This window comes from Seriola aureovittata, chromosome 24, assembly GCF_021018895.1.
Source record: "Seriola aureovittata isolate HTS-2021-v1 ecotype China chromosome 24, ASM2101889v1, whole genome shotgun sequence".
NCBI classification, from domain to species: Eukaryota; Metazoa; Chordata; class Actinopteri; order Carangiformes; family Carangidae; genus Seriola; species Seriola aureovittata.
Window position 1 is genome coordinate 6,091,576 of NC_079387.1, and position 13,965 is coordinate 6,105,540.

Below are 13,965 nucleotides of genomic sequence, written 5' to 3' on the forward strand. Positions count from 1 at the left end.
GACTGGAGTTTAACAAGACGCAACTCTTGCCCTTTGCACCATGCTCCTTGATGGGTGAGAATGAGACCTTATATTCAGTAGACAGGTAACACATCACACACTCTCTCGCACACACACACATCCCTTAATGGATCAAATTAGCGCTCTGGCACATAAACCCTGTTTTCCGCCCGTTCTTTCACCCCCTCACTTGTTCTCAGTGCGTTTTCTTCTCCTTTTCTTCCTCGTTCCTTCTGTCTGAGACAGTAGCTGGGTAATTAAAATCTACATTGAGACAAAAGTTGCTTTAATTTAAGTTCATTATACCATGCCAGTCTCTGGCTTCGCGGGAGATCTTTTTTAGAAATCCACTGCCTTGAAACCATGGCAACTGCCGCATAACCTAATTTTCCGCCTAATCGCAGCGAGAGAGACTGCTGAACATTGATTTGGACAATTATGGGGCTACATTTGCAACAAAAGCAAACAAGGCAGAGGCAATGGTTGGGAAAGGTGAAGTGGGGAGGGGGGCCGAGTGAGACTTAAGTGCTTACAGGGGAAATGAAAGACAGAGCAGAGGAGTGGGAGTATAGCATTGGTGAGGCTACATATCTAAATAGTGTAATGGCTCTAAAATGGCACCTTTTTCCTCTGTCTGCAGGTCGTAAATGTCCCAGTGATGTCGTTCTTTTCAATCTGACTGACGTCTTGTGGCTCATGTACGCCGCACTGCCTTATGGACTTATCTTCTGTGCTTATTCAACCCAGTAATTTGACCGGGAACACATATCTATTTACGACGGAAACCACTACATTTTCACTGGCTCTCTCCATGATCACCTCCTCCTGTAGAACCAGAATTACATACTGTCGTTTTATGTTGTTCTGCTTCTAAACGGTCACTTCATCCAAATCACTGACTGCAAGAGGTAAATAGCTGTTTCCATTTAAGCTGCTGAGGTTTTCTGCATCCTCTGCTGAGATTTCTCCTGTCATTGAAATATATGTTTGGGGACATTTTCTTAGACGAAAAAAACAAACCTTGATTTGAGCCCTATGGAGCTCTGTGTTAGTTTGCTCTGCTGGAGTGCAGTGACTTGCTATCGTAAAGTGACGAGACAGTCAGCACTGGCGTCTTGGCAGGTAAAGGAATGAAGTTTGACACCAAACTCCAAACATTTCTTCTAAACAGCTAAATGCTAATGTTGGTTATTTATCGATGGCAAAACTTACATATAGCTCCTTTAATATTAGGCAGCTTAAACATTAGTTGGTGTGCCTGGTTAAAAAGGCCTGTATCCTGCTCAAACATGCCATGAGTGATGGTAGGCTCACACACTGCTAGTGTGTAAGGTGCAATATGTCACATTTTAGTCTGACAGCCACTGGATACGAATTCACATTTCCAAAATCGTCTTTCCTTAAAGCGTGTGCCCTGTTGGTATATCAGGTGTCGTTTTTTCACTTATTCATATACATGCATTACTATGACTACTTTCTAATATGAATTAGTCATTTGAAATTTGAATGAAAATGAATAATTATTGTATGGAATTTGTACAAAGTCCAGTCCTTGTTTACAGAAATTAAATTCTGTTGGGACGGTGGTAGATTTTCAGATAGAACAGAAACTATCTGCATGGCTACATGCTGCTAGAGGTAAATGAGAAAATATGTGACCTTTAAACTTGGCCAGTTGGACTGTTTGCCCATGACAAAGGCCTCAAGCTCTGCCCAGCAACACCACTGCATGCCAAACAACTTGGATTTTATTAGAAGCGGGAGGGGCAGTTTGATTGGTTGAAACCTCAGAGGACAAAGGTCAGAGAGTCAAAAAGTTGAGAAAGGCTTTACTGTAATAACACCACCTCATTATGGGGTATCATTACCTTCTCAACAGGGTCAGATGTTTGTTTTGGCTGACCTGCCTTCAAAGAGACGCGGTCGAGTTGCGTCGCTGTTACGTGACCCCGCTCAAATTGTGTGGATTCTGGGTAATGGTGATTATGACTGGACTCATACTGAGAAGAACATGTTGCGGTTAAGTCAGCGGAGGAGAGAGAAAGAGGCATTAAACTGAGACACACTGAGCTGCTGTGTTGTGCTTGTGCATGCATGCATGTCCACTGGTTCTTTTCTGTGGGCGTAGGTGCATGAGGGGACCCGTCATCTCAACTCTTCCCTGCATGTGCTGGCTGTGATGGGAAGCCTAATGACAATCCATCGACCAAACACACTCAATTAAGTTATGCAAATGCACTAATTGCAAATGCACAGTGGTCCTGCCTCATCACTTAACCCTCAGTAACCTGTTTAAAGGTTTCTATACCAGCCTACAGTTTGCCTGGCAGGATGGATTTATCTCTGGCATTCAATAGTGGATGAATAGAGGGTGGGTTTGGGTGGGAAGGAGAGTGTGGGAAAGGAGGAGGGAGTGGGTGTGTTTCTGCATGTACATGTGCAGGGGCAAAGAAGAAAAGGGAGATCAAAATTGCCCCTCTGCCAATCAAAAAACCCAATTATCATTCTCAATCAGCACTAGAAAGACACAAAGAGCCGCTCTCATACAATGGATCAGTGGTCTAGACCAGAACAATTACTGCATAATTAGTTCATCAGACGATCCCAGATTGATCCAACTTTGATTTGCATGCAGAATTGGGTCGGAGAAAAGCCCGGCTTTGAGCATCCGCAAGATGTTCCCATCAAGCCGACTGAAGCTCAGGCTGTGCTGGAAATGAGAAATGGGTATAAGTGTCCGAGAGAGGAGCAGTTAAACAAAGCAAAAATGACATAGTGAGAAAAATGTCTTGGTCGAAAAATTGAGCTTCATCACCCTGTTACACAGGTTATTGGAACTTTTGCACTGCTTTGTACTTTCGGGGGGAAGATGGAGGATCGGGGAGAAGAGAAATTACTTTTGTATTCCTCCAGCTAGCACAGTATGGAGTGATGAAGCTCTTTTTAACCAAAATGCCCCCAATTTGAATCTTTCTCCATAAGTGAAGATTTTTGGTGATGAGGGTGTCACTCCTGTCATTACAGAGCAGACTCGCTGCAGTGCATGATTGCGAGACGGAAGCTGTTATTCACTTGACCAGCCTGGACCTGATTCTGTAACGGGGAGGCACTCGGCAGGGTGAAAAGAAATCCCCCCACCCACCTCCCCGCCTCTGATCAATGACAAGGAGAAGGTGGAAGGGGGAGAAAGTGGTCTGAACTTGTCACAAGGAAAGCCTCACGCTGGGTTTTCTTTCAAAATCCAGGCTCGATCAGTTTCTGGGAGAGAAAAGGCGCCCTGCTTTCTGCAGACTGTGAATAGGCTGTGATTGCCTGTGATACAAAGGAACAGGGGTACAGGTAATGACTGTGTGGTTTTTGACAGACGCCACCCAGCAGCAGCAGCAGCAGCAGCTACATCGCTAGATGCTCCACCATTTGATTTGGGATAATTGTTGCTATGGAGACTGTACTGTTTGATTGGCGCCCTGCTTTTTGGGGAGGGGGAGTGGATTTACAGTATTTTCCTGACTCTGAGGGAAGTATTATTTATTACCAAAGGGGGCTCATACCCTGTGAACCTTCTGTAGCGGAGCAGAAGTGAATCTAAAATGAACATACTGATTCAATTTAAAGGGGAATTTGTCTTTTTGATATCTTTTCATGTTTTTGCAAATAATCTGGGTCAGGGAGCTTTTATTAAAACCCAAAGCGACTGACAGACACAGAGGTCCTCTGTATTTTGGGGACAGGGAGATAGAAATTACCTTAATATACTACGTTTTTTTTTTGTAAATGTATTCTGAAGGAAATTCGTGTGTCCTACAGAGATGTTTTGTTTTACTAAAAGGGAAAAGGAGAGATTGTGTTTTTTGATAAATAATAAAAAAGTAAACCTGTGTTGTCTTGTGCTTCAATTTAGTATTGACACTTTGAATATTTCACCAGTTTTTTGACCGTGATTTCTCCATAACCTTAACTTCAGGAAAGTGCCCAGACACAACCCCATAAAAACATGACTCATGCTTCAGTTGCTATGAGGAGACACAGTAGGGGGAAAAAAACAAAATACATTTGACCATTTAGACTGGATATATTTAAATATGACCTTATTTAGGCTGATAAAAAATAAAATAAGTGGATAAAGGATTCAGCATTTCTCCTGCAGGATTTCTCTCTCAGCAGCGTGGAGGGGGCTTTGAAACACTTAGACCTTCATGTTGGGAGATCAAATTTAACAACCAGATAAATAAAATGTGAGAAGAAAAATTCCAATAATTTCAAAAAATGGGGGCATCTGGGGGGACTTATAGCCTCTTTTTCTAAAGTCAAGGCCACGTGTTACCTTGTGACTATCAATTTCCTCTAATCCCAGGCACATGTATCCCCATTAATTCAATAATATACTGTCTTGTATCTCCTTTTCCCCATCTCACTAAATCCAAACTGCACTTTCCCAAGGAAATAGAATAAATATGAATGGAGTGAAGCGGTCGGAGCATGGAAATAAACTTGTGGCCCTGTTTCTCGGCGCACAGGTCGATCACGGGGCTAAGTCCAGGCTTACATCTAGACTACACCAAGGTTGAGGATGAAAGGAAGATCTATTTCTGTCCAGCTCTCCTTTGTAATTAGAGAGGAATCCATACGCCGTCGTTTTTCAACCAAGTCTACAATTCTGCCCGCGCCATAATTTACTTAATTACTTGGAGACGCCTCTTTGATTCAGTCAATATCAAAAAGAGCTTTTTGGAGGAGAGGTGGGGAATGATAGTAATTTTCAGGCTGTTTGGCTCCTATTCGCTGCTGTAAGGAGCACTGTTTCTGTTCTTTTTTTCCCCCTTGTGAGCAATAAACTGATTATAGATGAGAGGTTGTCAGATGAGTCTGTTGTGCTTTCTTTTACTTGACAAGAGTTATTTAAGAGTGAGGACTTCAGTAAAAGTACACTTTAAATCCCATAATAGTAGAAATAGCTAATATTGATCACGTCTTTCTGTCCGCCTAATGTCCTTCAGTTATTGTGTCGAGCTGAGACAGGTGCAATTTACTTTACCTTCATTTGATTCAAAAGGTAAATTGGAAATGAAATTCAAACAGTAGAGATAAATAGAGGAATATGATAATGTTTTTACGGAACATCAAGTTCTTGAAATTTAAAGAAAACAAGCTGAAAGTGAAATCCACCCAACCTTGCTCCACACACACACACACACACACACACACACACACACAAAAAATCCCAAAACAGCCTCACCAGAGTTCAGTGAACCTTGGGGATTTGTAAGACCTCTGTATAAGATCCTTGAGGCGACGACAGGCGGGGTGCCACTTACCTGCTGGAAATCCTGCAAGTATTTTTTCTCCCCTAACCAGAGAAGGAACGCGCCAGGCCTTACTTGAAAGCCTCTCTCTGCAGGGCTGAGATTAGAGGACATTCCTCTCTGTTTCCACTCGTGTAGGGAGCACGTAAGTGGTCACCGCAGCCCTGATGTAACACGCGGTCTCCAGTGTCTTTGAAGCGGCTGGATAAGCCGGCCTTGGACGCTGGCGAGTTCAAAAGGGCCCACAGAGGGATTTTGAAACAGAGGAAGGAATCCGGCTCTTCCTCAGATCATTTCCAGCCTCATTTCCCACCGTGTCAGCAAACAGTCTGAGAGGGGTGAGAGAAAAATCCTGGAAGGTTTATAGGCGACTGAATGACTGAGACACGTGGGTCGCTTCGTTCTGGGAGGGCAGGGTGGACATAAAAGGGAAGGAAAGACAAATCTCTGAACAGTTTCTTCATTTTTACATCTTTGTTTCTGTAAGTCTAAAATTCAGTATCTCTATGATATCCAACAGAAGTGATGGTCAAAAGTATAAATATAAAACCCAAAGGCTAATCCATCCAGAGGATTTTTGTGACAATTCACTAGAGGAGTCGCTATTTTTAGAGGAATCAGCAAAGTGAGTAAGGGACATCGTCTGGGGAACATAAATCCGGCAGGTATTTGTTGAGATATTTCAGTCTGGACCACAGTGGTTCCCATCCCCTGTCATCACTGCAGAGAGAGCTGACATTCAAAGAACCAGTGGAACCGGAGCAGAGTTCTCGCGGCACCGACACGACCCGGCCCACAGAGGGCAAATCTGACTCCGACCTCAACGCCAGGGAGCCAAGAAGTCAGCAGCCATGATTCCAGCGCCAAACAGTCTCGCCTGGGTTTTGGACAAGCTTAACAGCCTTCTGACTCTGGACTGAAAACAGTCTTCAGTTTCGCTTCAAAGTTAGAAAAACACGTTCTGTATGTGCGGCGCATCGCACAAAAAAGGTTAGTGAAATATTCAAACCCTGGGGAGACCAACGTGCACACGGCTGCCAAAAGGGAAAATTCTACATGTATTGTGGATCATTGTGCATACTGTAATTCAGTCTGACATGTTTGGTATCGTTGGAAACCTCAGGATCTGGAATTCAAAATGAAGTTCAGTAAGGTTTGAACCAATCTTGGCTTTGCACCATGAAGGATGTTTGAACGAAGGACCCACAGCCAAGCTGGCAGCTCTTCTCTACTGGAAAGAAAAAGTTACAATAATCATACAAGTGTTATTCTTGGGAAGGTTTAGACACATTAATAATGTGTGAGCCCTGACTAAAGCCCCGGTTCATACTGGAGACAGGACAGTGATTGTATCTGTGATGAAGAATGGGCTTTGGTATTGTATCAACCACAGAAGCTTCGCCTATTATTCAGAGAAGCAGTCTCCTTTTAGATTAAACGAAACGAGATACAGCACTTTCTACAGAACACAAATAGCTTATAGTTGTCATTCAAAAAAAAACATTAGCACCCTTGGTAATAAAACAAATTTGAAAAAATACATTTTCTTATTTACCTCTAGCATCAAGTGCAGATAGCTTTGGTGTTATTTGTCCAGGCTTTGGAGATATCCATCTCTGAGATTCTGGGGATAAATCCACTTCAGTGGGATCATCTCTTTACAGAAACAATGTCCCTGTTTCTCGGGATAATCCATCGATGTAACTGCGAAAAAGTTTTTTTATTGGAATTACTTTCTGTCAAACAAATCGTCCCCTTTGAAAACTAGTGACAGCATGAAATATTTCACCGCTGTGAGCGCCACGAATGAAACTCTTGAATTATCTGATTATCTGAATCTTAATTAGCCTGATTTACTTTCATCGGATGTACATCATACAACTCACGTGCAAGCTCCATCTGTTGGAGGCAGGGGTAGATTCACTGTCACCGTTCCCCTATGTGCTTTTCTTTACTTCTGTGTGAAATCAAAGACCCATTGTTTCAAAAAACATACCAGGAACCTGAAGTGGTAAATGTGTTATTATTGTACACAGTAACAGCAAAATAAGAATAATTTATTTCCTTGTATGAATCAGGCTCTACTAAAATACTTTTCCAGTTCCATACTGGTACTTAAATGTAGGTACTGTGGAGGAAAACATGACTATGGGGAACATGGGCGTAACAGTAACTGTAAATCACGGGCCGTGCAATAAAGTGTTACCCTCTAAACAGCACATGTGCCACACAAGAGCGGAGAGCTTGGCGGGTGGAGCCGCCGGTAGAAACAGGAGGTCGGGGCGGGTGGATGAGTCAAACAGGAGGCCCCTGTCTGTTCCCTATTTCCAACCATCAGTAAACAGGTTTCTTTTAAAGCTGTTCCTGGGCCTTCGCCAGTTTGTTATTGTAACCATGGCGACGAAGGTCTCCTAACCTTATGTAAGTGCTTATTTTAACCTCAGAGCTGGGATACACTCTAAACTCTTGAGTGTACAGCTACAGCCCGACCACACTGGTTATGAAATGAGTGGGAAAATATAATTTCTTGTAATTTGAGCGAAGCGACGCTTTAAACAATAGAGACTCCTCCTCCTTTTCTATTTGTTTCTACTCGGCCAAACAGAAGGAACAGGAAGCAGAGGCGTTTTAATATCGTATGATCGCTGCTGGTCATCTTGTGGCAGCTTATCAAAACTGTTTGTTGTTGATGAGCGTGTGCTGCTGACATCCCAACACCAAAAACAGGGCCATGCAGAAGTGAAATGCTTACAATAGGGAAGAAGCTGAGCCTTGGTGTGTGTGTGTGTGGGGGGTGGGGAGTAGAAGTGAGTGACATTAGGTTCCTGTTGCTGCTTTCACCGGCTGCACTGCTTTGACTATCACGTTGCCTTGAGCTAGCTGCCCTTAAGCAGAAAGCTGCTCCAGGTGAGGTCTGATCCCCTCAGTGTTGCTCCGCTGGTCACCACACACGCACACTGACCACCTGCGCCAGTGGAGCTTGTACCGCGCTTTTTATGCATTTGATGCAGCATACATTTCCTCCTCTCCACAGCCTCTCTGTGTCTCTCTTCACTGGCCTGTCAAACTGCTCGTTGGAGAAAAAGATGGTGGAGCCTGAGCTTTTTTTTTTTTTTCTTCTTTAAAAAAAGCACAGACAAAAAAGAACCCACAGGTTGTCTGTCCACGTCTAAGTGACAGGTGTCCGAGGGTGAGAGTGTGTGTATGTGTGTGTGCGAGTGTGTGTCTGGTCAGACGACAGATCCTGCTAATCCTGTCTGTCCCAGAGGACAGGCAGTGTGACTGGGTAATTGGCCACTGACTGAGCAAGACCACTCTGGAGGCACTGCTTATTGAACCACTGTCAGAGAGAGAGAGAGAGAGAGGGAGAGGGAGGGGAGGTGGAGGCATAACGAGGCTGGAAAGGAATGGAGGTGAAGATGGAAAGACGGAAAAAGAGGACAAAACTAAGACAAAGACGAGAAGTAACAAGAGCAAAGAGAAGGGATACAGACTGATATAAATAAATAAAGAAGGAACAGGAGCGAGTGAGGGCGAGAGGAAATAAAGAGATGGAGACAGTGTGGGAGGGAGAAAGAAAAAAATAAATGAATAGAAGTGAGAGTGAAGAGAATTTCAGAGTGACCCCGCAGCCACCGTTTCCTCTTCTCTCAGCTGAAATGTGACACTTTCATGATTACACTGGACCCCCTTTTTTTGGGGGGCCGGCTTAATCTTAAAAGGATGAGCGGGCGAGGGGATAGGGGAGAGTAGGAGGAGGAGGGAGGAAGGGGGGGGGCATAGTAATGGAAGTATAGGTTAATACTTCCCTCCTCCAGCTGGCCACCTAACAAATTGCCTTGTAAAAGCAGAAGCGATGGATAAATAAAGAATGAAATAAAAAAAGTATATCCCTCCAGCAAATTGGCTGTCATTGGATTATCCCCTATAAAGCAGGATTTGTGTGTGGGTAGACTTTGGGGTGTATGTGTGACCACCTTCTTGCATCACATAGATGTCGAGTGTGTGTGTGTGTGTGTGTGTGTGTGTGTGTGTGTGTGTGTGTGTGTGTGTGCGCGCGCATGTGTGTGTGTGTCTTAAGAGATGGCTGGTGGTATCAGGCCCAGGCAGAAAAGGTGGAAGGCGAGAAAGGATTGGATGAGCGATCATTGCTTCATCGGCTCCATTAAACACACCAATGGCCTGTAAATCAGGCTGTCACAGCAACACCCGACCTACACACACATAAACACACACACACACACACACACACACACACACACACACACACACACACACACACACACACACACCTCCACCAGGCCCAGTGACAGGTAATAATGTTATATAGGTGAGTTGACAAAGTTATATGCTAGAAACTTTAAAAGTACTTATATTGAAAATATATTGAATGTACAGTATATAATGTGTAGGAGATGACCTTGGCCAGTGTGGAACTCTTTAATAAAGTTGTACATGTAAGACATACACAACTGAAATAAAAAAACACTGCCCTTTACATTGAATTAAATGATAGCATATGCAGTGACAAAGTAGATAAATAAATAAAACACTGGTCAATCACCACGTCAAGCCTGCTCCTTCTTAAGTTTACACATATAATTAATAACTTACACACGAAGCAGACATGGAGCAACATTAGCATTTAACCAGAGTCATGTTCCTAACCCTGATGACTCTTTTCATCTCTCTATTTGTAGCAATTTAGGCAAGGGAAATAACAAATGGCCAAAAAAATGAAAGAAAAGCTCTAATCATAATTAGATAAGGCATATTTGACTGAAGCCAGGTCCTCACAGGTGCATCCAGACCTGTCCAACACACCATGCCATGCTACTGCCTGAGGCCCTGGCTGTATAGTTTTACCTGACGGCATGCTCATTAAAGTTAGCCTGCCCTTTGTAGGCTTTTTGGTACTGCATGTGCCCATCCACTCCACAAACATGCATTTCTTTAGAGGTCAAAGTGTCACTGGAGCTCCAGTGGAGCAGTGAGAGTCTTGCTTGATTACCTCAGCAGTACCGTGGTAAGACCAGCTGCCCTCCAGGTGATCCCAGATTGACAATGAACACATTGTTGGACTGAATCAGCAGCTTTTTTTTTTTTTTTTTTTTCTTCCTTGTCAGATATCCTCTCTAACTCCGCGCAGTCACGCCTTAAAAGAGAGCAGAAGTCCAGAAGTCAAAGACCTGTCATGTTTGAGAAAGTTTAGAGTTGAAAAAGAGGCATAAAAGGTCAGTGAGAACATTAAAAGATAAGAGGAGGATCAAGAGAGAGATGAGTATGGAAGGTCGTCGAGTGGGCAGAGGAGGAACAGCTTGTCCGAGCCAAAAAAAATCAATAGGTGCTTGAGAGTCAACAGCGTGTGGGTGGTCAATGGTATGATTCACGCTCATTAGCACAGCATTTGACTTGAGCGTTTGACCTCATACCCGACCGTCCCACTCTCACAGTTTTTAGCCCTGTGAGCTATGCAGAAATTGTTGAGTTGAGCGAACTCGTCTGTTAATTAAGGCATTTTTTTTTTTGACACAATTGACTGCAGTACAGACTTCAAAGAAAACACACAAAAAAACCAACACTATTGTCATTACATTACAGTGAATAAAACTAAATTGAAGCTCGGTCATTACTCGGGTTTATTAAGCGCCGCTTCAGGGAGGACATTTGCTTTGTTTTTCTGTCACACCTCTTCGATATCCCTCTGAAAAACACCAATATATTCAGTATATATATATATATATTCAGTCAGTTTTTTTTTTTTACCCTTACTTACAGTCTTTTAAAATGAAATTAAAAATGACTGATAGCAACCAATCAATGGTGGTAATTTCAGCAAATGATGCAGCACTGCTTCAGACTGCAGTCAAGTATTGATTCAGCTGCAGCCTGCAGTAAGCCATTTATCTTCCATTTAAAACAATCTCTTGTAATTACCTTAAACTGCTTTTTTTTTTTTGTATCATGGAAGGCAAAATTAACCGGAGCTACTATGTGCAACAAATTACATGTCATTAAAATAAAATAAAATAATGTATGCACTCATCTCGAGCTCCTGGAGGTTTTGAATAAAACGCAATAATGTACGCGCTCATTTGGAATTCCCTGCGGTTCTTCTTGATCACAGCAAGATCAAGTCTTACACTTGGACTGTAATGTGTCTTGTTCAAGCCCTGCACTCACCTCAGCAGGGATTTGTTCTGATGAAGTGCCCTTGAGCAAGACGCCAAATACCATATCGAGTAATGTCTTGTGCATTCAACTTTGTACCTGGAATTCAGTTTCAAGGCTTAAAAGTGTGAACATTATGTTTCTGCCTGTAAATGATATTTTACTTGTTTGTTCGCTCAGTTCTCTGTTGTCAAGCCTTTTACATAAGTCATGAGGGACTGTTTTTTATTTTGTATCCATGCCAGCAACATGGCTAACCCTAACCAGCCCACCAGTTTATTGGTCCGGACTGAAGTGTCTCAACATTTGTTGGATGGTTTGCCATGACATTTGGTAAATGCAGAGGATGAACCTCTGTTAAGTTTAATGGAACTGAATGGACAGTGGAAAATTTATAGAGCCTGTGAGCACAAACCTGAGAAACAAACTTGCCTCAAACAGAACTAAAAAGTATGAAACTCTATTTTCAATCCGTGACCATTATGGGAAGTCAATCCATAACTGTTCTGAATATAATCAATATCATGTAATATATAAGGACAGTGGTAAAAAAATTTCATTGTCAAACAAAGGTCTGCACTTCCTGGTTTGATCCCTTGATGCCATCAGAAACTGCAGCCTGGTTGCACGGCGTCTGCCTCTCAGATAAACTCAATTCAAAACCAATTTAGCTCAAGTCACTTCAAAATGTTGCTCCGTAACAAGGCCACTCGGTTCGCTTTGAAGACAGATGTGCAGTAAAAACCTATAATCAAAGTGTATGTCAAATCACCACAACATAAAACGGCTGGGGGATAATTGCAAAAACAAGTCGCATCGTGTCGATACAAAAGTTCTTACATAAGCATAAGAAATCACTTTTTTATTTATTTTCCTGCAGTAATGAGTCCCCTGCTGTTTCAGGAAGCAGTTCAAACCACTCACAGCGGTTGACCTGTGCAGATGAGAGAGCCATCAGCTTCTTCTTCAAAGTTAGATAGTCAGTATTTCAGTTAGTCGCTCCTGTCTCACAGCAGTAACGTCACTGTTGCTGCTGTTGCTGCTGTTGTTGCAGCCGAATATCGACCCAGCTGTCTGACAGCTCCGGCCTGACGTGAATTACGCTTTTGCTTTGATAAGGAAATCACAGACTCTGTGATGACCACCAAGAACGCTCCCAGGCCTGTGAGAGGTAGCGGGTGAGATCTTTTGACAAGGTTAACAGATGATCAGTAAAGAGTGGCTCCCCGTGGCCGTCATGTGGCCCCCGCTCCTTCCTTCCTTCCTTCCACCTCGGCATCAATCAATACCTGTTAACAAAAGCTCTGCAGGGCTCCTCTCCACTCTCTGCACTCTTATTCATATTTCAGGATGTTATTAGAGCGCACAGCGAAATGTCAAGATCTTTACAAGGTAAATATCTCTCAGAATGTCACAGGGAGAGTCGAGGGGGGTGAAACTACTTTTCTTCCCTGCTCTGTTTTTCGCTGTCAGAGCTTCGAGCTGCCGACATTAGGGCAAGAGTGATTTCTCTGCCGGCAGCGATTTCATAAAGTCGTTTGTTTCTGCCGCGTTGTCAATGATCATATTGGCGTGGGTGTTTGCATTTTAATGGCCGGGCTGCAGAGGCTGCAGAGGGGAAGCTGCTACGAGGAACATCAGGGCGGACCTGGTCAGACAGCAGGGGAAGGGACTTTTGCACGTGTTCACGACGGTGGCCTGCGCACGCCTCTGTCATTGCAGAGCCTTTGTTGTGCAGCAGAAATGAACCAACGATCTGATGAAGCGACGAGTTCTGTTTTTCTTCTGTCCACGCACTGCCTCACGCAAGTCTTTCTCATCTTTTAAATCAAGCGGAAAGACAGTCGTGACTGGAAATATGTTGATCCGTTCAAAGGACGGTGGATAAAAAGTGGACGGCCTGCAGGTAGGAAGCAGACATAACAGGTTCAAAGGATAGAGCTCATTTCAAGTCATGCAAGGTGGGCTCAGCTGCACGAGAGGCCTGTTGATCGGAGAATGAGAATCGGACTTTGGTGAGATCTGCATCTCTTCTCTTCTCTTCTCCTCTCTTCTCTCTGTTTCATGCATCAGCAGTGACAATAACAACCGCCTCACCCAGGACATGAAATGTGTATTTCTACCAGGGATCATGTCTATTTTTGAGTTGTTTCCTTACTGAACATCTGTGTGACGCTCCCGAGCGACAGCTTCGCCTGCCTGATCAACGAAGCAGAAAGACAGGGAGGAGAAAGGAGAGGGAGAGGGAGAGGGAGAGAGCGAGAGAGAAATGGCGGCGTTTCAGGTGATGACAACATCTTTGTCAACCTCTGGGATTGTGGGTAATGAGGCTCTTGTGGGAAAGCCAGCTTGGTGATGTCACGGTGCCAAGATGAACAAGCACAATCAAAGATTCATTTGACAGGAAGCAAGGAGGAGCGTGGTTGTTGCATCTCCGAAAGATCTCTCCTTCCTGTCTTCTTCGTTGGTGACAATGAGAGTGGCGACAGCT